The following is a 23814-nucleotide window of genomic DNA, read 5'->3' as shown; positions in this document are numbered from 1 at the left end:
GGGATTTGGATTCGATGATCTCTAAGGTTAGGTAGCTGGGGGCATATCAAGGAAGATCTGGGTTCAAATCCTGACCCAGACACATATTAGCTGTATGACCCTGAATAATTCTTACAAATACTCATTTGTAAAATGGGGAAGGGTTAGACTTGATTGCCTTTGCATCTCCATAAGAGGAATAAAGGTAAAAACTTTGGATCCAAGAAGTCACCAATCCATGTGTACCCATTGTGAGAATGGAGTTGGATGGCTCAATGGATTATAGTGCTGGGCCTAGAGTAAAGAAAACCTGAGTTCAAATCCAGCTTCAGAAACTTATTAGCTGCGTGACCTTGGCCAAGTCATTTAATTCTGTTTGCCTCAGTTTTCTTATCTTATACCATTCGGTATCCTTGCCAAGAAAACCCCAAATGGGCTCATGAAGAGTTGGACCACAACAAAAGTGATGTCTCATTCATTCATCCTCACTCCAGAAACTGTAAGAGATTGATATTGAGTCGATACTTCAGTGACTAGAATCTTGTTTTCTTAATTTTCAGCTCATCTCATAACTCATAGCACACACTACTCTGACCTGCTATCCACATTGCTGGGAAAACTCTGCTCTCTAACCATTTTAATTTATAATAATATTACCTCTGCAATAAGTACCATGGGCATGCTTTCACTGGCCTATTGAATATCAGTAATCTGTAACTTTGTTCCTCTGAAAGTACTAAAAAATGGGGTTAAATGTCTATAATATTAGAAATGATAACTATAATAATAACTGATGCATACATTACATATATAGTAAACTGTTTCCCTTTTTGTGTTACTGATGAGCTTTTCTTTCTTTATCAATTATATTAAAAGTTTACGCAATGCCAAGCAGTCCTGTTATGATCATTCCTTCCCCAAGGTTCATAGACCTCGTGACAACAATTATTAGAGCTAACATTATTGTTTTAAGGCTGGCAAAGCACTTTACAGATATTATTTCATATTTCATTCCACCTTGTAAAGTAGCTGCCATTATTAGTCCCATTAGGCAGATAAGGAAACTGAAGCTGAGAGGTTAAGTGATTTATATGTATGAAGCAGGATCTTCCTGCCTCCAAGTGTAGAATCTGATCCACCACTACAGAAAGCCTACTAGTCTGACCCTATTGTTTTATTGATAAGGCCATTGTAGCCCAGGAAAGTTAACTGATTTACTGAGGTCACACAGGGAAATTCATCACTTAGGAGGGAAATAAAATGGTTTCCATCTCTATTTATGTTGGATCCAGGGCCTGTTTTATCAGTGACAGGAACACGATTTGCTCATGAACAAAAGACACCTCATCGATGTTGCCATTGTGGCAGTAAAGCTCAGGGGCCCCAGGAAGGTTTCTCCTGGGGCACTCAGGTTCCAAATGGCCAGAAAATAGGTTGAATGAAGAGATCTTCATAGTCCTAAGCTGTCATTCCTGCATTAACCAAGTCAGTTGTTTTTCTCACCAAACCCAGCACCTGAGACTATGCACTGACAACTACAAAGACCCACTTCTGTGGCCTATCAGGCTCCACCCTGACACTGTCTGAAGACCACATGTAACTATATGACCCAGGAAAGACCCTGACTGAGGCTCACACAAGTCCCTGTTGCAGAAGTGCACCCCATCCCTTAACAAGGCTTTGTACCAAAGCAGGATCAGCACAAAGCCATCTTGTTTATTAGCTGCCTCAAAGAGCCAAGCCTTCCACTTTAGGAACAGGCCTGAGTTTCCAGCCTCCGAGCAAATCAGCCGGAGCTCTCTTTCTACTCCTGATGAGCTGTCTGGGAAAGCCAGCGAGTCTCCTGTCGGACCACAGTGGAGAACCACTGTCCAAAAGTTGAGAAACTGAGTGAGGGAAAACAGAGAGACTTCATAAAAACGGGATTTATTGCCTTCATTTGTGGAAATTTGCCTCTGTAGGGCTTCAAAAAAGCATTTGGGCTTCATAATTTTAGAAGTGCACAAAACGGGGAAGCATTTTCCTGTCTAAACAAGTTTATTCCTACCCCAGGACTGCTCAGGGGAGCCAACGCTTCTATCAAATTTAGCAAAGCATCTTTAGGAACAAAAATGGTTCGGCTCTAATTAATTTGGCTCAGCCAGAGGTTTTGGATGGCGACCAAATCAATATGAACATAGACTCCATGCTTTCTTCAAGCGCTGCTCAGTGACCGTCCCCCATCAGGAAATCGGAGATTGCCAACTGCTCCAGCAGGGGCACTTCACGTGGCTTTGCCCTTTCCTTCTCTCCAAGAGAAAAACTGCTTAAATTATGTGATATTTGGGAACTTGGGAGGAAGTGGAAAAGCCAAAATTTGAGAGGCGGTGGCCGGCACCCCAGCACTGAAAATGACCCGTGGGTCTGCGGACACCGGCTAGCCAAGGCGGTGGGGAGGAAGGGAGAGGGGCCGGCAGTAATAATGCACACAAGCTATTTCTCTGGTTGCTTCATATTTCTCTATTTATTTTTATCTGCAGGATCAGGCGCGTTAGAGAGAGAAGGAGAAGCCTTAGGAACAACCGCCTCAGTCGTCATTCTTGGTTGCTTACATCTGTGGTCAATTTCCCACACTTTATTCCATAAAAGGTAAAGGAGGCACGGTGCTTGCAACAAGATAATCTAAACAATATGAACAATGTTGCTGTTAAAGACATCTGGCTGATCATGCTCAGCCCAGACTTTTAACTCCTTGGGGTAAGACATGGAAAGTATGTGTTCTTTCTAGTTCCATATTGTTACTTTTCTTTTCTCCTTCTCTCCTTTCCTTCCTTTCCTTCTCCTCGCCTCTATGCTTCCATTCCTTCTTGCTTGCTTGTGTTCCTCTATTTTTCTCTTCCTTTCTTCCTCATTATTTTCTTTCCTTACTTTTCTTCCTCCCTCCCTTCTTTTCTCCATTCCTCTCTTCTTCTCTCCAGCTTTTTTCCTTTCCTTTCTTTTCCTCCTTCATTTCCTCTATTCTCTTCTCTCCATCATCTTTTTTTTTCTTTCTTCCTTTTCCTTCTCCTTCTTTTCCCTTTCTTTCTCTCTCCCTTTTCCCCCTTCCTTTCTTTTGTTGCCTTTTCTCAATTCCTTCTTCTTCTCTTCCTCTTTCTTTCCTCCCTCCTTTCTCTATCTCTTCTTCCCTTCTTTTTTTCTTTTCTTCCTTCTTTTCTCCTTGCTTTCCTTTGTTCCTCTTCTTTCTTCCTTCATTCTTTCTTTACTTTTCCTTCTTCCTCTCTCCTTTCTTTCCGCCATTGTCCTGTTTTTTACTCTTCTTTTTTCTTTCTTCCTTTCCCTTCTCTTCTTCTTTTCCTTTCTTCCTCTATCCTTTTTATTTCTGTTCCCCTTCTTTCTTTCTTCTCTCCTTTCTCTATTCATCTCTTCTTCCCTTCTTTTTTCTTTCTTTTCTTCCTTCTGTTTCTTTCTTCTATTCCTTCTTTCCCTTTGCCTTCCTTTATTTCTCAAGAAATTCAGCCTTTAATGTCCACTATCTGTGACTCTTAGCCATCATGACATAGTTGACATTCTACTTGTTATGTGAGTCATCATCTTCTGGGGATGCTTTTGTTTTTAAATGTCCACCCTAAAACACATTGTTCAGAACTCATCACAGGACTCCAAATGGAATCAAGGGGCTGGGTTCAAATAGGAGATCTCCTTATAATTTATAGGACTTTGAACAAGTTACTTAAGCATGATGGGCTTTGGTTGCCTCATATGAATGAGGGAGTCAGACCAGTGACCTTGAAAGTGCCTCTTCCTCCTAAATCTTTGATCCCATGATCACTGAGTCAAGCACAGGAGAAGTTTCTGGCTCAGTTCCTTTATTTTATGAGGAGAAAACAGGCCTAGGTTTGTCCATATGGGGCCAACAGAACTAGAAATGGAACCCAAACTTTTGATTCCAATCCACTACAAGATATTTCTTTACAAAGATTTTTTATGATCTGTGTGTGTGTGAAAAAGAGAGACCAACAGACACAGAGAGACAGAGAAAGAGAGAAATAGAGACAAGAGTCAGAGACAGAAAGTGACAGAGAGACAGAGATAGAAGTTGACAAAGAAAGAGACAGAGAACTAGAGAGAGACAGATAGACAGCCAGAGAGAAAAAAAATAGAAACAGAGACAAAGAAAAAGACACAAAGGGAGTATAATTCAAATAGGAGGAAAGAGGTGGAAAATCACAAATGTATTTGTACATTTTCTATTGTGAAATCACATTGGAGTAACCAAAAGCAGAATAATAACTAAGATTTTTTTTTCCACCTGGGACAAGAGTGTAGAGGAATCAGGTGTTGGGAAAATCTCCTCTGGGATGGAGCCAAAGGAACTGACCCATAGAGGGCTTCTAATTGTCAATGCTCTAGGTGTGACCATGACATGTGGTTATATGTGTCTGTGGGGTGGGGATGGGGGTAACCTGGCTGCAGTCATTATAAAGATGAAATTGAACTTAACACTTATGAATTTGGTACAGAGGGGATTCCTGATAACAATCTAATCAACATGAATATAGCATTGATGCTTTCTCTTCTGGGAAAAGGGCAGTGATCCTGGTGGATGTGGTCATTTCACATACATGATGATGCCATTTGACTTGGAGACTTTATATACTGAATGTAGGATGGGAAGACCTGGGTTTGGATCCTAAAACACTCTTAAATAAATTTTAAAATTCCCAACTTCTATTTTCTTCAGTTTCCCTGTCTGAAAAAAAAAAGGAGAGGATAATGGCATCTACCTTCTAGGTTTGTTGTGAGGATCAAATGAGAAAATATTTGTAAAATACTTTATAAACCTTAAAGTTCTATAGAAATGGTAGCTATTGTTGCTGCTACTACTATTTTTTCTACTACATGACCTAGAATAAATGACCTTTCCACTCTAGATCCCCAGCAACATTATAGATTTAGAGTTAGAAGGGATTTTAGGAGGTATGTAATCCAAAATCCCCATTTTCTAGAGGAGAAATTATGTGAGTTGCTCAAGATTATATAAGTAGTAAATGGCACAAACAGAACTTGAACCCAGGTTCCAAATCCAGTAGTCTAACCACATTTGCCTCTGGATAAACACTAAAGTCTTATCTAACTTTACAAGCACCTACACATACTATATGTGCTGACCAATAAATCAACAACAGGCATTTCTTTTGTACTGACTATGTGCATTGGTGCTTGGTACTATGCTAAGCTTATAAATGACCAATAAATCAACAAGCATTTCTTATGTACCTACTATGTACATTGGTGCTTGGTACTATGCTAAGCTTATTGCAGACCAACAAATCAACAACAAGCATATTTTATGCCCCTACTATGTACATTGGTACTTGATACTATTCTAAGCTCTTGGGTGATGGAGAAAGGCAAATTTACCCAAAATCCCTGCTTTTGAGAAGCTCATCTACTAGTAGGAGAAACAAGAAAATCAATGGGTGTCTACATGATTCCTAGGGAATAAAAGAAAGGTCACTTTAGAGGGGGAAGTGCCATCAGTTGGGGTCTGGTCTTTGGAAGTTAGAAGATAGAGGTGAAGAGAGACTTCATACCCAATGTGAGGAACAGCCAACCCAAAGTAACAGAGAGGGGTGATGGAGTCATGTGCAAAAACTAGCAAATAGGCCAGTAACTCCTTCAAAAAAAAAAAAAACATCAATATTATCAAAACCAAGTCATTTCCAATCAACTTTTAATTGAAAAAAAAGTGCCATTAAGCCTATTCAGAAGCTGAACAAGCAAAAACAGGAAGTCATATCTCCACTCAGTATCCCTCCATCTCTAGTCACATAGGTCGGGTCTATTCAGGGCACAGTTTCCTGGGAAGTTTTTCCCAGGTCACACCTTGTTCACAGTGATTGTTCTTGGTGGCAACAAAACTGTTAAAAAGAAAAAAAAAAAAAAAAAAAAAAAAAAAAACAACCTAACTCTGCTAAATGCTACCACTCCCCTCTCCCTTCCTTTAACAAAAATCTGAAAATCTCTTTGCCCTACAAACGAAGAAAACGCGCCCATTAAGAAGGAGGGCCAGTTGGCCCAGGGAAGACACAATAGAATCTTGCTATTATTTTGTCAAGCTGCTTTGAATTCCACATCCCTGGCTTTTAGGAGGCAGTTTTTCTACTTCCTGAGCAAATGAGAACAGTCTTATTTCTTCCTTCCCTGCTTAATTTTACAGCCTTCCTCTCCGCGGGTTGGGTTCATATACCCTTCTTTTAATTAATTAACAGTCAAGGCGGCCTCAGGAAGCCAGATGCCACAGACACAGGGCACAGGTTTGTAATGAGTGTTTTAGAGCTAGTTTGTGCCAGGTCTGGATTCTCCTACCGCTCCCCTATTTCCATGTGCAAATTTAGCAGAGCCCCAAACACATTCAGTTCTGGTTACTCCCCACGATGTGAACAATGGGTATGTCATTTTCTTCAATTATAGAAGTTAAATGCTCCTGAGATCTTGGACAAGTGTTAATGACCCACATTAGATGACTGTATAATTAATGAGACTCCTATTGGAATTTACTTTTCAAATGATAGCTTATAGCTATAGAATATTTTTTAGATATAAAGAGCTTTGTAAAAAATATATCATCTCATTTGGTCTTCATACCCACCCTCTCTATTACAGCGGCAGCAGATAGAACTGTGGACTTGGAGTCAGAAAAATTTGGGGTTCAAATCTTGCTTCCGACATTTCCTAATTGTGGGACTATGAGCACATCATTAAAGCTCACTAAATTTCAGACTTATCCACTTACAGACAAGTTGTGTTACTAATAAAATTATATATCTGAAATGTTCTCTAAAGTATGCACATTTTTAATCTTTTTTTTTTTTACAGATAAAGAAACTGAGGCTCTGACAGAGGAAATGAGACTACAACGGAATGGGAATCATTCAACCAAGTTTTCTAACTTCCAAGATCAGAATTCTTTCACCATCTGTGAGAAACAATTACAGCAACACACAGCAAATATAATTAAGAGGACAGGATGGCAATAAAATCCTACTGCCAATTTCAAGACAGGATTTTTCTTCCCAAAGTTAAATTATGAAAATTTCAGATCAGTCGATGAAACTATTTCACGTAATTATAGGAGCCCAGATTTGGATACGATTTTAGGGGTCATCCAGTCCAAACCTTTGCCCAATGCAGTGAACCTCTTGACAATCTCCATGACAAATGGCCATCCAAGGCTCTTCTTGAAAGTCATTCCTAAAGCCTTTTCTGTCTACCCTAAATTGAACCCTCCTATTTCTGTGGTCTTAGCCAATAAAAGCTCAAGTTTTCTATTTGAATCCTTAGCACAGTGCTTGGCTCATGGTGAGCACTCATCAACTGCCTTTTCATTGACTTTCATTAATTTCAATGTTGGACAGCTTTGAGGGTTGGAAAATTTTTCTTTCCTACATATCTCCCTTTTAACTCTTTGCCATTTAAAGTCAAAGAGAAATTTAATCTCTTTTCCACATCAGCTATTTGAAGACAATGATCTTGGTCCTTACCCCCCTCCATATCTCTTTTAACTCTGGCATAAACTTGGCTTTACTCCATCCCCCATATCTACATACCCCAAATCATATGGTGTTGGGGAAGACCATAAGCTATAAAATACTGGGTTAGTCAAGCTGGGTATCAAGGGCAACTGAGGCAACGAATTACCACAAAGGCAATAAGTAACCAAGGCTTTGCTTAACTTGGCAATGTCCTTCTAGTAACTAAAATTTTCATATCTAACACTTGGGAATTCTGGAAATTGGTATATTCTTTTTTTTTTATTAAATTGGGCAATTGGCAAGTGAAAGGCTAGGCAGGACTTCTCTAGATATATGAGCTCTGTTTTCGTCTAGGAAATGATGTGGGAAAGGAAGACCAGAGGAGGGAGAATTTAGCTTTTGGAATCACCTCAATCAAGTGACTTATGATCTTCCTCCAGTACTAGTGGCCACCTAAAATTACTTTGTATTCATTCTCTTTGCATGTATTTAGATTTTATTTATTTTTGTATAAGTAGAATCTTCTAAAGGATAGGAATAATTTCACTTGTGTTTTGGTATCTCCTTTGCTTTGCTTTGAAGCCAGCACCAGGCCTGGAGTCAGGAAGAGCAGAGTTCAAATCCAGACTTTGACACTTAGCAGTTGTGTTTACTGGACAATTTACTTAATCTTTTGCCTCCTATGAAATGGAAAAAATTAGAGTGCCACCTCCCAGGGTTTAAAAATAAAATGAGATAATATTTCTGAAGCAGTTTGCAAATCTTAAGATACTACATATTATTAGTAGTAATATAAACATTGTATTATAAATAGTATAAATTACATTGTAATATAAATATATGTAATATGTATAACATAAATATATTAATTATGTTAAAATATAATATATAATAATAATTTGATCAGTTAATTAATCTGCTGCTAATAATGATGGTGGTGAAAATAATAATAATGAAGATGATGATAGTAATGGCAGCCTGACATTTTGATATTGACTTACATTCATAATCTCATTTGCTGTTTGTAATAGGCTTGCAAGGCAAAGAGGGTGGGCACTATTCTAGTATTTCCATTTTCCAAATGAGAAAATTGAGTCCCAGTGAGAGGAAGTGACTTTGGTAAGAACTCATGGTAAGTGGCCAACCCATGACTTGAATTGGGCCTTTGGATTCCAAGCATAGTGAATTTTGGACTATATCTTCTCTTCAAGATTCCCTATTCAGAGAGTGAGAGGGCAGGAAAAAATGAGATGTGTTCACCAGAGTACCTTATAAACTTCATTACTAGGGTTGAAAATAAAGCTCATATCCTTTTTGAATTTCATGTTAGGAAGCTTTTCATCATTCTAAACAAGTCATTTATTTAATTCTTACCATGTGTTAGGTATTAGACTAGAGATATGCAGCTACAAATATAACAATTCCTGCTTTCAAGAAGCTTATAGTCTATGGGAGAAGTGTGGAGAGAAGCATGTGTGTATATACACACACAAGTGAATGAAAAATCTAAGCAAAATAAGTACAAGGTAATTTTTTCTGAGATAGGAGAACAAAGGGACTAGCAGTTGAGAGATTAAGAAAGAATGTAGGAAAGATGTTGTTTGAGTTGTGCATTACCTGGAACTAAGGATCTTAAGATGTGGAGGAAAAGAGGGAGAGTACATTTCAAGGAGGCAAGTGAAAAGATACTGTGTATAAAGACTATCAAAAAACTTTGACCCAATAGAATTTGAGAAGGGTATCATAGAAAGGGTAGAAAGGTAGATAAATGCTAGATTTTAAAGGATTTAAATTCCAAATTGCAGAATTTATATATGATCCTGGAGATAAGAGGGAGCCACTGGAGGTTATTGAGCAGTGGAGTGACATGATCTGACCTATCAATTGGGAACATCACTTTAGCTAGCTGTGTGGAAGAGGGATTGGGGAGAAATCTTTACATACATGGTCTAGTTGGAGAAATGAGCCACATTTGGATCTAAAGGACAGGAATAATTTCTGTTTTGTCTTGGTATCTCCTTTGTTTACCATAATAAAAGGCACAATGGAGCCAGCACTGGGCCTGGAGTTCAAATTCTGACTTTGACACTAATTGTGTTTATTGGGCTGTTTACTTAATCTTTGCATCAAGGAGACCATAGTCTTGTAGTTGGAATAAGAGACATATAACTATTTAAATTATACATATATATGTACGTATACATATATACACACATATAACTAGATTATAAAAAGCAAAGCGTTATATGAGATTTGAAGAGTAAGTCAGGAGGATAAAAGAGCTCTTTCTAGAAGAGGTAGCAGTTAAAGGCTGGGGAGGGATTTGATGGACCAAAAGAGGGAAGGAGGACATTTGAGATAAAGAGAAGTGTGCAGGAAAGGTGACAAGTAGATGAAGACATTGCTTAGGAATCAACTGGACAAATGCAAGATGAGGCAAATTACATCAATTAAGGCACCAAAGACAGGTTTAGGTTCTAACCTGTCAGCCTTGCATGGTTGCCATCCTGCATCAAGTTCCTGGTACCATAGGTTAAGAGCAAATGTTGAGCTAGCTGAACCCCAGGTCTTAGATCCAATGAGCTATTGGCTTTGGGGGAATCTAAGTGTTGATGTGGCCCAAAAGGGCCTGCCCCATTAAGTGTATAATTCACCTGAGCTGGCTATTTGCCTATATCTCTGAATAGAATTATCACAGTGCCTCAGGTCCTCCTTCCTTTGGACCGTGATGTGCTGCTCCCATTCAGTTTTGCCTCCTTCACCCTTTTCCTTAACTCTTGGGCACATGCCCTGCTTACATATCACCCATATGCTGTGGTAACTTAGTGCCCTGTTACCCTCAATGGCTTAACTTAACTAGTGACTGGTGATTATGAGGCTATGTCTTGCCTAATCCCAGGTGATGTTCCCCATTGGCTGGATCACTTCCTATCCATGTGATCCTAGCAAATCACTTTCATTTTCAGTACCTCAGTTTCCCCATCTACAAAATGAAAGGGTTGGGCTAGATGATCTTTAAAGTTCCAAAGATCTAAGAAAAGTTTCAGTCACTGGACATATTAGTTGACCATATCAGCAACCCAGAAGCCTAACTACCTATGGGAAATTTTGAATTTTATTGTTTTACAAACATGAAACTCAATGTGCCTTTAGCTTTTATTAAAAACTCTCTACTTTTCCTGACTTTGTTCTTTCTGTTGAGGGTACTTCTCATCATTTAGTTCAGCTAATTCTCTGTTCACCTCTTCATTTTCTTTCACTCCATATATTCAGTCTGCTAGGTACATAACTACATAATATTTATGTCATATTTATTCTATCTATATAATATTTCTCCCACCTACTCACATAGCCATCACTCTTTTTTCACCCTATTCTCTTCCATGCTTCCCCCAATTCTCTCTCTCTCTCTCTCTCTCTCTCTCTCTCTCTCTCTCTCTCTCTCTCTCTCTCTCTCTCTCTCTCTCTTTACTGAGGCAATTGGAGTTAAGTGACTTGCCCAGGGTCACACAGCCAGGAAATGTTAAGTGTCTGAGATCACATTTGAACTCAGGTCCTCCTGACTTCAGGGCTGGTGCTCTATCCATTGCGCCACCTAGCTGCCCCAATCCCCCCCCCCCCCCTTCTAAAACCATAAACCATGATCAAATGGGCTTTACCATTGTTCCTGGGTAGAATATCTCAATCAATTTCTCTTTAATCCCACTCTCCATTCCTATAATTTTTTAAAACTAAAGGGAATGAGGAAGGGGCCTTTTTTCACCTCAGAACATACATAGGTCTGTTTATTTTTTTCTCCCTATCCCAATTCAAATAAGACTCAATCTGTGATATTTGCCCCAGGAATGACAATGACCAGTTATGGTTCTGGGTATACCATTTGAGTTTGTCCATCAAAAACAAGAATTTATTCAATATCAACTCCATGAACAACCACAGCTCTAAGTACTAGAGATACAAAGAAATGCAAAATCAAGTCCTGCTCTCTCTCGTATTCCAATGGAGGAGACAACAAAGATGTACATATAAAAATGAAATGGGAATAGGCTTAGAGGAAAAGCACTAGGAGTGGAAAGAGGGAGGAAACCAAAAAATATCTTCTGTACAAGATGGGATCTGAGCTGGCCTGAAGGAAGCCAAAAATCTTCTGCTTCAAAGACAAGTAAAGTCTTCAAGCCAGCAGAATGTCGGGTAAAAAAGTGACTCAAGCTATGTCATTAATGGCAATAATGATACAAATCTGCAGATCCATCTAGGAGAAGACCAGAATTGGCTGAGCAAAATACCCACACCCATTACAATCTATGCAAAAATTGTTCATCACTAACTAGAAATATATACACATCAGGGACTGTGATGTACACTTGAATTAATCATGAAAATGTGCTCAGGAGAAGGTGAAATAACCAAGGGCTTGCATGTGCTTAACCACTAGTTCTGAGTCACATATATTTCTGATTAATGAATATTCAGTAGTTTGGAGGAGGCTGTTCAGAAAGCCCTGCGCTGAATTTTTTAAAAAGTGTTTTCAGCATTTGTCTTTACATTGATTTAGTAAGCACAGTAATACATAAAAAATGAGCAATAACTCAGCCTGATGTCCAGCAAGAAGTACTTAGAGAATCTCCCAATAAAAGACACAAAAGCCTGTGTATTTTATATTTTACTGTACAGTCTGGGTTGGATAACATTATTTACAAATCAAACTTCTCTTCCCCCCCCCCTTTAATCTAATCCTCTAGAACAGTCATTCCAAACATTAAACCGAGTTTTCCCGATATCTCTTGGCCCCTAATATAATCAGGATCAACTTGCAAACACACATCTGTATTCTCTTGTCTATCTGCTGAAAGTGGAGTGCACAAACAAGAAGCCTTTGCCTTAGAACTGTAACTAAGGTGTGGCAACTAGGATTGTGTCTCAGAGTGCTAGACTCAAAGGGTGTTAGCATAATTTATCACCTAGTTAGCAATTTATTTATTTTAAATAGAAAGCTAGGAAGAAGAGGCTGGTTGTAATCAACCTCATTCTTTGGCCCACATTGCAGATGCTTCACCAGCAGGAAGTGTTTTACCTCAACATTTCTTTCTCCCACCTCCACCTGTACCTCAAAAAAAGGTTTGTTCACTTAGGATATTTTCCCTGAGTATTATTTATGACACAGTTAGGTACCAATTAGTACAGATAATGAACTCCCTGAAAGTGGTTGCTTTGTTAGAATTCACACTGCCTATTTCCATTGGGCTGGAACCAAACACCTTATTTTACATAATTCTAACTTCAAACAATGCAAATTTGAATACAAGTGACCAATTCAGGGGATTCTTTTTTTGAACTAATCAGGACTTAGAAGTACTTTTCCTAGGTGTAAAAAGTCCTCTTTGTAGCTGTGCTCAGATTTAGGATTAGACTTCTTTACCAACAGCCCTGTTTTCCTGCCTTTTTAGTGGACTTCAAAGGATCACAGATCCAGAGAAGAGAAAGACCACAAGGGCAGACTATCACAATCATGGAGACATCCCAAGTTTTAGCAAGAGGGTGAAAGTAAAGATAATTTTCTCACCCCCAAACCCCTCTGGGAAGTGTTCAAAACTACAGAGGCTTTCTCAAAGGCATCAAGAGAATGGATGAGGTATAAGGTGACTACTGCTAAATTATCATGAGTACCCCATTTCTGGCCTGGGAATCTCCCTACTCATGAGGTGAAAGAAAGGGACATAGGCTCAGAAAGATACTTTCAAGCACAAATCTACTCAGAATATCTTGAAACACATTCTCATAAATGCCAATAATCTAACCAACTTCTTACTTTCTCCCATGTAAAGGTCCACCAAAGGCCCCCATGGGGGCTTTCAGGAACACCGAGCTATATTTCTCTGGAAGAAATCACTTTCAGTCAACTCTCTAGGAGAAAGATTGGGATAACTGTATAAAGTTGCCAAATAGAATGGGTCCAACATGAGCTCAGAGTAATTGTGTCTTTTGGCTGACTAATAAAAGACAGCCATAGTGGTGGGGGCTTGTGAGCTATGATATATTGTTATTGTTTTTTTTAGGCTGTAGAATAACAGAATTCCTAGATCCTCAAATAATTTCCAAGTGAAACTGGAAATCAGCTCAAGAAATAATGATAATGGCTTTACATCTATATCAGCCATTTCTGCTGCGAGGGAAGGGTAGTTCCCCATCAGTAACTCCCACTCCCACCCCCTGAGTCACTTAGTGGTCATGTCTTTTGCAGAATTTTAGAGTCCTAGATAAGGACTAGATAAGACCAGTATTTCCAAAAGTGGCCACATTTACATTGGCTGATCCTACTGAGATAATATAGCATGTATCCATTATGTGCAAAGAGAGACAAGCTGTGTTATTATTGCTCCAATTCATTCTAAAAAGATAGAGCTCTGGAGGCAACTAGGTGGTGCAGTGGCTAGAAAACCAGCCCTGAAGTCAGGAGGACCCGAGTTCAAAACTGGTCTCTTCCTGGCTGTGTAATCCTGCCTGGGCAAGTCACTTAACCCCAATTGCCTCAGAAAAAAAAAAAAAAAAAAAAAGATGAAGCTCTGTATGGTAGGTACTTCTCTTTCATCTCTTAATTTTTTGCTTTTTTACCCTAACAAAAATTCCCTAGGTTCAAGATATTCTATTGGCCTTCATTCAGTTAAAAAAAAAAAAAAAAAGGTATCAATGACCCAAAACTCAACACCACTAGTCAGAAACAACCACCAACGTGCCATCCAAAGCACACAATTGCTACAGATAATAGGTATTTAATTACATCACATAGTAAGAAAATTAACAATAGAATTCTCTCATAACGAAAGGTACACTTTCCCACAAATGCGCACACAATGAGTGTGAAGAGGCTTACAAAATGGAGGCGTTCTTGTTTGTCCTCCATTCCCAGAGGACCAGGACTTCAGGAAGGGGATGCCACGATCTGCAAGTGAGCTGGATTTAAGTGAGAGGGAGCTGTGCAAAATCACCAGGCTCACTTTCTCCTCTGCAACCATTTGGGTCCAGTGGTCAGATATAGATCAGGACAAAGAACACATGTCACAAGAGCAACTCTTGCCTCTGTAGGGAGCTGCTTTTATTTATTTTTTTTCTGGTGATACCTTATCAGTGCTCACACTGGGCTTGCTCCCTGCTGATCTGTGTCACATAGAGTCTCTGGCAGTCACAGCGCATAGAATCTCTCTGGTGGTCTCAGTGGAGCCATTCAATTAAGTAGCCCCTACAGGCATCTGTCTAACTTTCCTTCCTCCTTCTCACCATGAGCAATGTCTCTCAGTCCCAATCATCAATCTAACAGGGCTAGAATGTCCTTTATCTTCCACTTAACTTTTAATCATCAACCCACACATCCTTTTAAAAATAATTCAAGCAGCTACTCTTTCAACAAACCACCAAAGTCTGTCTGTGTCTGAGAGCTCCTGGTCTTTTCACCCCAAGACTCATTTTGGCCACACACAAAAGAAAGGAAGAAGAAAAAAAGCCTAGGTGGAATGGAGTGGAGTGGAAGTCTTTCTCTCTACCTCAGTATTTTGTTCTAAATGTTGGCTTTTGTTATGTATTCGTGACTTCAAAAAGCCTCCAGGCTTAGAGCTACCCCATATTTTGAAAGAACAACAAAAAAACGAAATGAAGTTTTTTTGTTCTAGTTAATTTCATGGGAAGCCATCATGGTTATTTGTCATTATTATCAAGATTTGCCTTTTTTGGTGAGCTGGGCTAATGCTGTTCCTGGAAGGGAAGACCAGGGTTTTGCTTCTTGGTTTGTGGAATCCTCCCTAAATTGTCACTCTCTCCCCCTCCCCACGACCATTGCTGTTGCTATTCTAGTACTGTTTGTCTCAGACATTTGGATGCTGCCCCTGCCAACTTCATGGACAATGACATGGTCTAGTGTTGTTTTCTTCCCCTATTTAAAAAATCAAATCCAATAAACCAATCCCAGCTACCATAATCAACCCCAAAAGGGTGGGTGAGGGCTGCAGATTCTTCTCATGCCCTTTAACACTGATTAGCTCTTCCTGCTCCATCCTCTGGTCTGGCTGTGCCTAATTCATTCTTACCAGAGCTCCTTACAGTGAAGACTGAAAGGGCCTAAGAATTTAGCTCTGCTGTTATTTCCTCAGATCTGGTGTAATGCCCTACTTCTCAGCTAATTAGCAGCCCTTCATTTCCCCATTCTCCTCCTCTTCCTCCTCCTCCCAAATATTTGCAAAATTTCTTTTGTGATCTATTTCTGCACCAGCCTGGAAAATACATCTATTTTTCCTTGTCAAACTACAGCCTCAATCCATGTTTACCTGCTGTGTTCTGTTCATTAAGAGCCCAATAAATGCACAATTCCTTTCCCCATCTCCTTCCATTTTTTCATTCTTATTTGGATTGTCATTAACTCTGTAAATTGTATTTAATCTTTCAGCATCCAGTTTCTGGTCTCTCACCTCACAGGCCTTCCTGGTAATAATCCTCACAGGTGTCCTTATTTCTTCCTTTTTGGTTAGAATCCAAGGCCTGACTGGCTCCTCTGCTTTTTCATTAAGTTTTCCTTTCTACAATCCATGCAACAGGATGGTCTTCCTTAAACAATAAAATGCCTGAAGTTGGCTTCCTCCATTAGTGTACTCCAGTTGTTTCAGTCATGTCCAATTTTCTGTGACCCTTGGCAGAGATACTGCCTTATTTACAGATGAGGAAACTGAGGCTGATAAGGTTAAAGGACTTGCTCAAGATCACACAGATGGTAAGTATCTGAGGACAGACTTGAATTCAAATATTCCTGATTCCAAGGATGATGCTCTATCCAATACATTTTAAATTAGTGTTCCCCTCAAATGAGTGTCTCCTTGATCTGTTACAGGTTTTGTTTTGCATTTTTTATTTTTGGTTGGGGATAGGATGGGAGGGTATGGATTTATGACATCATGGGATGTCTTCCAAAGTGAAAACTCCCTTCACTGGTTCAGACCAAAAACTCATCTATAAGTTAGGAAAACTGAAAAGTTGTCTTATTGAACTAGAAGGAACATGTAGCCCTTACTCCTTTGACAAGTGAGCAACCTAAGGCTCAGGGAGCTAATTGATTTATTAAAGGTCATGCATGTGTTAAGTGACAGTGACAAGGATTCAAATTCATTCAAATCCAAGATTTGAATCCCAAGCACTCAATGCTGTTTTCATTTTTGCCACAGTCATTCTTATGATTTTAAACTTGACTTCTCTGATCCTCAGTGTCTCAGTTATCTGTAAAAATGAGAACAATGGCAAGTTCCCTGTCTCATAAGTCATTAAGAACTTTGCAAATCTTAAGATACTTCGGTACATAAATGTATGACCATTTTCATTGGTTCCAGGACAAGTGGCAAAAATTCAAGTATAGACAAATTTCTCCAACCTGGATCAGAACTCTGGTACTAAGGGAGATGTAAGGAACTTCTGCAGAGTTCAGGAGCAGCTCCAAGCAAACAACCCACCAGTTAAAAAATTCAGACAGTGTCCACCTCACACCTCCTACACTCATCCTTTCCCAGAGATGGGACCAGCTGGATTAAGCAAATAGACTCCATCCCTCTAGGCTTTAGGGGAAAGGCACTGAAGGCTGGCTGAGTAGAGGGAATGATGCTAGGATTGAAAGAGGTGGATCTGTAGGAAGGACTTGCCTGGACCATCTAGCTTCACCATAGTCAATCCCATCCTTGCCAGTGTTACAAGTGCCTTTTCCAAGAGAATATGGGCTCCTAGGCAGATGGCCTCCCTCTCTCACAAAGGTATGGCACCTACTCAATCTCTGAGGTTGCTCTAGGAAAATCACCACTAGATACTCCAAACTGTATCCAAGTGGGGAGGGATGGCATTTTGTCAGACCCTTACTGTTATCACATCTTGTCACCTGGATGGTTGTGTTGGCCCTTTTTGTATGTCCTCTGGGTTCAGGCTCATTAGTCATTCTGAGGTCCCCTCAGTCCTGCTGGACAGGAAGACGAGCAGAACATAACTGTGACTATCCAAATTATCCCTTAGTATCCTTTGGAGCAAACAGGAAATATCTGTATTTGGTCCAAGGGGGAAGAAAAATTCATTGCACTAGAACTGGGGTTCCTTAAATTCATTGTTAAAAACCTTTTGAGTTTTGCATTTCAATATAAAGTTTCCGTTTTAATCCTCGGTATTTTATTTTATGAATTTTAAAACATTTTTTTGAGAAGGGTTCCACAGGCATCACCAAACTACCCAAGGGAGTCCGACACAGAAATGGTTGGGAACCTCTGCTGTAGGGAAAAGGACTTTGGAAGAAAGAGGGATAACAAGATTACTTTGATCCTAGTGCTTCAGAACTGACTTCTCCTCCCTAATGGCCTTCTCTCTGAGTATGACCTCAGTGAAATCAAGAAGAAGCTCAAGTCAGGGTCCCTTAATCTTAGCAGAAGGACTATGCGTTTGGCCATTTCTCCCAGCTCGGTTCCTAAAAAATCCCCAAGATCTAACACTGTCATATACTACCACCTTTTTCCCTTGAAAATGTCCAGAATAATCGATCCCACACATTGTTCTGGAAGGAAAAGCATCGGAGCTGGAGCGGCTCATATTCAATAATACGGGCAGGGCTGAGTATTGCCCCAGAAGCATCATTTGGGACCACAGAGACACAATAACAATAACTATGGAATGCAATGAAATTCAAAGCTTGACAGTAAAAGAGAAGACTTTTGATAGCAGGAACTATTGTTCATTTTGATATTTATAGATCCAGTTTCTTATATATATATCAGGTATATAATAATAATAATAACTAGCATTTATATAGCTTTACAAGTATTATCTCCTTTTATCCTCATGGCTACCCTAGAAATTAGGTGTTATTTTTTAATCTCTATTTTATGGATGAGAAAATTGAAATAGACATATTACTCACTGGTAGTAAGTATCTAAAGGAAAATTTCAATCCAGGTCTTCCAGACTGAGTCCTACACTCTGTGCATCAGAACTACCCGTCATGAGAAATTCCCTACTAAACTTAATACCATGATACTAGTACACTCTCCCTCTCCCTTCAGAGTCCATCCGGGATACCACCAGCAACAGACCTCCGCTGGGATAGTTATGGAGGATCATAAAGCTAGGAGGGATCTTAGAAGAGGTTATTGAATCAAAGCTTCTCATTTTAGAGAACCTCAGGGAAACTGAGGCTCTAAAACCAACTGGGAGATATTAACCTAACTCCACCTGGGCAAAATACTCCTATTACCAAGCATCATATGCATGAAAGCTGTTATCATTTGGTAACATCATATGCATCATATGCATGAAAGCTTGGTTTGAAAAGAACATAACATACATGATCTTATTTGATCCTCAAAATAACTCCGTGAGGCAGGTGCTCCTATTATTCAAGCATTTAGTAAGCATCTACCAAATGCTGCCCCGCGCTAGAGATATAAAAATAAAAATGAAACAGTCTTTACTCTCAAGGAATTCTATTCTCCATTTTATAGATAAAGAGAGGATCACGAAGCTAATAAATCTTTATGTACGGATTAGAACTCAGATCATCCTGAAGACCAATATATGTCTAACCATAGTTGGGAGGGAAGAAAAGTCTTTCCTGGATGTCAGAAAGGACAGCTAGGTAGCACCATAGTGCATATGGCACAAGATCTGCAGTCAGGAAGACTCATCTTCCTGAATTCAAATCTGGCTCCAGACATTTACTAAAAAATGGGACCCTGGGAAAAATCAATTCACCATGTTTGCCTTAGTTTCCTCATCTGTAAAATGAGCTGGAGAAGGAAATGGCCAAGCAGTCCACTATCTCTGCCAAGAAAACCCCAAATGGAGTCATGGACACAACTGAACAACAACAGATGTCAAAATCCTATTTCTAGATCTTGTCTCTTCCAAGGCCGATGTTATACCAATTCCTTCTTTTTGCCCTACAAAGCACTGACAGAATACTGCCCCCCTCTCCCTCCCTCCTTCTCCTTCTCCTTCTCCTTCTCTCTTTCTTTCTCTCTCTCTCTCTCTCTCTCTCTCTCTCTCTCTCTCTCTCTCTCTCTCTCTCTCTCTCTTTCTCTCTCTCTCTCTCCCCCCCCCAAGGAAATTGGGGTTAAGTGACTTGCCCAGGTCACACAGACACAGGACATGTCTGAGTCACATTTGAACTCGAGTCTTCCTGACTTCAGGGCTGGTGCTCTATTCACTGCACCACCTAGCTGCCCCAGAATACTGTTCTCTTCAGAGCTAACTTGGGAATTTTCTATTAAGAGCAATTCTCTGAGGATATGGCTAAGCTGCCATTAGCAACTTGGTGCTGGTAGGAGGAAACAGGAAATGAGAAACTCTTCATGATCCCCAACAAGCTCTCTACCCCTCATCTTCTGCACCACAGTTTTAGGAAGGACTCACACTACTACAGGTTTCTAATTAGAAAGTGCTAGAAGTTAGGCTACAAAATGCTCCCATCCCTTCTCTTAACTATAAGAAATTATTCTAGAATATGGAAAAATAATTTGTCCAGTGGAAAAAACTACCCAAACTCCAAAAAGTTTACTGCAAGAGCAGGTTAGCAGGCACTCATCTACCTGTCTTAAGGAAATTATTAGCTCTGGGGAAAACTTAGTGGAATGGAAAAATATTGGATCTGGAGTCAGAGAACCTGACTTTCATTGATAGTTCTGCCTCTAAGTACAAGGAGCATGACTTCCCTAAACCTCAGTTTCTTCATCTGTAAAATGAGGGGTTCGGGGCTTGAGTGCTCATCCCTGATACTGGGTGAGGTTGAGGCTGGTAAAGTGCTTGAGTGAAGGAGTTCTAAGCTACAGTAGTGTTGATGTTGTGAGACAGTAACAGGTTGAACCCTTGGGAGCAGAAGGCCAACAGGCTGCCTAAAGAGGTATGGACAAGAAAAAGGGCACAGGTTAAAATTACTCTGCCCATCATTAATGAGATCAAGACATGAATGGGCTATTCTCAGTCTGGTCAAGATAGGAAGACCCAATCTTGAAAAAAAGAAAAGAAAAAGATGAGAGGGAATGGATTAGATGATCTTTAAAGATCCCTCCCAACTTTGAACTTTTGATCCTATGAGAAGAGTCAGGATTTTTAACTCCTATATTCCTGATCAAGTATTATTTGAAGGTTTTATTCATTTGGAGCCATGATTTCATCAGTGTTTGCCATTTTAGAGTCTTGAGAGTTCTTAAGACATTGAGAGGTTAAGTGCTTTTGTCCAAGGTTATTTTGTAGTGGTTGCCATTGTTTAGCAGATTAGTCATGTCCAACTCTCATTTCCAAAACTCCATATGGGGTTTTTCTTGGCAAAGATAATAGAGTGGTTTGCCATTTTCTTCTCCAGCTCATTTTACAGAGGAGGAAACTAAGGCAAACAGAATGAAGTGACTTGCCTGGACTCACACAGTAAGTGTCTGAGGCCAGATTTGAACTCATGAAGGTGAGTTTTTCTTGAGGTCCAGGTCTAGCTCTCTATGCACTATGGCTCCACCTAGTCCAAGGGCATATAACTAGTGTATAGCAGAAGTAGGATTTAATATATTCTTCTTGAATATAAAGCAGGCTTTCCATCCATAAAGTCAAGTTGCCTCTGAGTAAATAACCATCTAAATGTGCCAGGAGCCTTTTAAAAAATCACTTGATGACAAGAGTTCTTAATCAAAGTTCATGAATTTATTTTTTAAAAGGGTTTGGTAACTATCTTTCAATAGAATTGTTTTCCTTTATAATCTTGTGTATTTTATGCATAACCCAGAGAGGTTAAGAATAAAAATAAAGATTAAGAAACCCTTACTTTATAAAGTAAAAAACATCCTTCTTTGTGATTGTTATAAAATGATTATCACATTAAGCTTTATATAAATGTTAGCTATTATCATTATTATTATTATTGACAATACATAATGATTTCTAAATATGGATGTTCTTAAAGTCTGGTCATATCTGTACCAGGTTTCCAAATTTTTGCCTCTTTTTCCCCCTCTCCAAAACCCCATTTCTCTCTACAACTCATCTAGGAAATCCTAAATTACTCAACAGAGACTCACTTACATTTTAAGGGACTCTCACATTTTAAAGATGAACAATTTTCTGTTGTTTTCAATAACCTACTAAAGAGAGGCCCACCTGGCAGATCCCCCCCCCCCCCCCCCCGGACATGAGCACATTGGTTAGAACATAGGGAGACAATGCTTACCAAAGTGAACCAAACAGTTCCTTTAACTGAGGATTTCTGAAGATAAATATGGCATGATCCCAACTTGGGCTCAGAGGCTGACTCTTTATTTCCAAGGAGTCCCCCATTTCAGTAACTCACCCAGATGGATAAGATCCCAGCTGGCCCCTGAAGGGGTCTCAGCTTAGCATACATGTGTTCTATAACTGTCTGGGATCTCTTTAGTATGGGGTATTCATTATTTAAGTTCTGTGGAAACTGTTTAGCTCTGAAGCCAACTGACTCATCCTCCCCTTTAACTTTTTATTTCCTGTAAGTGATCCATTAGTATCTGGCAAGGTCTGGGTCACATAGTTGTTCCATCAAGAGGGGACTGTTCTTAAGGGGCGAGGAACTTTTTGTTGGGAGTTGAGTTTGAGTCAAGATAGGATTCTAGGCTGTGTAATTATGATGGCCAACCTTAACCCAAATTAGAGATAAGAAAATGCATCTCCCTCTCTTCTTTGCAGAGAGAGGGTGAGGGACTATGGGTAAGAAGCACTGCACATAATGTCAAACTCTCCAGATGTATTAGTCAATTTTGTTTTTTCTCCCTCTGTTTTTATTCTTTCTTGCAAAGTGTGGATTTCTGGGTTGGAGGAGTGGGGAAGGAGCTCTCGGGAAATAAAGGTGATGTGAAAGCAAGAATATTAATTTTTTTAAAGTTTGAAATGATTGTGTTCTATAGACAAGGCTTTTTAAAAAGTTGTCTCCACTAGATCTTGATGGGGCTTTAAATGGATAAATAATCTAAAACATGCACCATCAACTGTTAGAGTGATAGCGCCATTTATGTTTATGATAGCTCATAATATTTTACAGAGGAGCATTTTTCTAGGGCTGCTCACGAAGGCTAGTTGATCACTTTTACTACTGTGGAAGTAAGGAGAGGGAGGGGATTCCTTCCAAATTCATCCAGTTGATAACATTTTTAAGCAGAGAGATTCCTGTTTCTTAAGATTCTGTGACAGCAAAAAGGGGAACTAAGACCACAAATAATTCTCATAGTTTATTTTTTTTCCTCCAAAATATTTTCTGCCCCAACTAATCTTGAAGACATCAGAGTTAAAAAACTTCAATGAAAAGAGATCTTTGGAGTTTCATTAACAATCCAGGGGGCCAAGCAGATTCCTTTAGGGTTCTACAAACCCAAAGCTACAGAATTTTTCCTTTAAAAAATGGTTTGGGTTGTTCAAAACATATCATCATCAATGAATGATATGCTGAAGCTTAATTTCCTGACAATTCACTTAATTTTAGAGCTAAAGGATTGGCTATCTCATGTAAAAATAAATGCAAAAAAAGTACATGTAAATCTCCACATCAAATTAGATTCTGTAATAATATATAGCATGTATAAGTGCACACAGATTTCATCTGTATGCAATATGGATATCAAAACGAAAATTACTTGGGATTTTCAATTCAATTAAAATAAAATTTTATTAAGCTCTGACTATGTTAGAAAGAGAAAAAACAGCTTCTGCCCTGAAGGAACTTCCAATATACTGGGGTATACAACATACTAGACTATAGATTTAGATTTTGAAGGGTGAGGGCTCATATAGTCTAATTCTCTGATTTTATAGATGAGAAAACTGAGGCCCCCAAAAGGAGTTGACTTATTTATAGTCTTAATGGCAGCTAAATGAGAGAAGTCATATTTAAACCCTTTTCCTGAAGAGTTGGCTGACCATACTTTACTGCTTCAGGGTACCTCATAAGTCTGTTACAAGCAGAAGTGTACTGCTAAATGTTTAACAATTGGCTCTCCCGGTTAAAAGGAGAGGGGAGGGGAGAGGACTAGTTCCACTTTCACATTTAATCTGCATTATTAATACTTTCTCCATCATTTTCTTAAGTGAAGGCAATCAACAAAACAAGAAACCATGCCCAGATTTGTAGGGTTTTCCAATTCCCAAGGCATAAATGCTCACACTGAAAATTTAACAATTGGAATTCTTTTGAGCTGACTCTAGCACACTCTGTAAAGTAGACTACATAAGTAAATACAAAGTCATTTCAGAAAAGGAGGGAAATTAACCTGCTTCCACCTCCCTCTATCTCTCCCTCTCGCATCCTTCAAGT

The 23814-nt window shown here is 39.3% G+C and overlaps 1 protein-coding gene and 1 long non-coding RNA gene across 3 annotated transcripts in view; one reads left to right on the top strand and one right to left on the bottom strand.

Annotated features, from left to right (window-relative positions):
- LOC141545995 (uncharacterized) overlaps positions 1-7291 on the top strand; it is an 81218-nt gene extending 73927 nt beyond the window's left edge. Inside the window, exons 4-5 of the long non-coding RNA XR_012483206.1 lie at positions 2499-2607; positions 6838-7291. This is a non-coding gene — a long non-coding RNA (uncharacterized LOC141545995). The remainder of the gene's footprint in view (positions 1-2498; positions 2608-6837) is intronic.
- Positions 1-23814, bottom strand: part of PARVA (parvin alpha) — a 163175-nt gene that overhangs the window by 101963 nt on the left and 37398 nt on the right. The gene's annotated exons all lie outside the window — the stretch shown is intronic.

Source organism: Sminthopsis crassicaudata, chromosome 6 (assembly GCF_048593235.1).
Source record: "Sminthopsis crassicaudata isolate SCR6 chromosome 6, ASM4859323v1, whole genome shotgun sequence".
NCBI lineage: Eukaryota > Metazoa > Chordata > Mammalia > Dasyuromorphia > Dasyuridae > Sminthopsis > Sminthopsis crassicaudata.
This window is presented reverse-complemented; position numbering and strand designations above follow the sequence as displayed.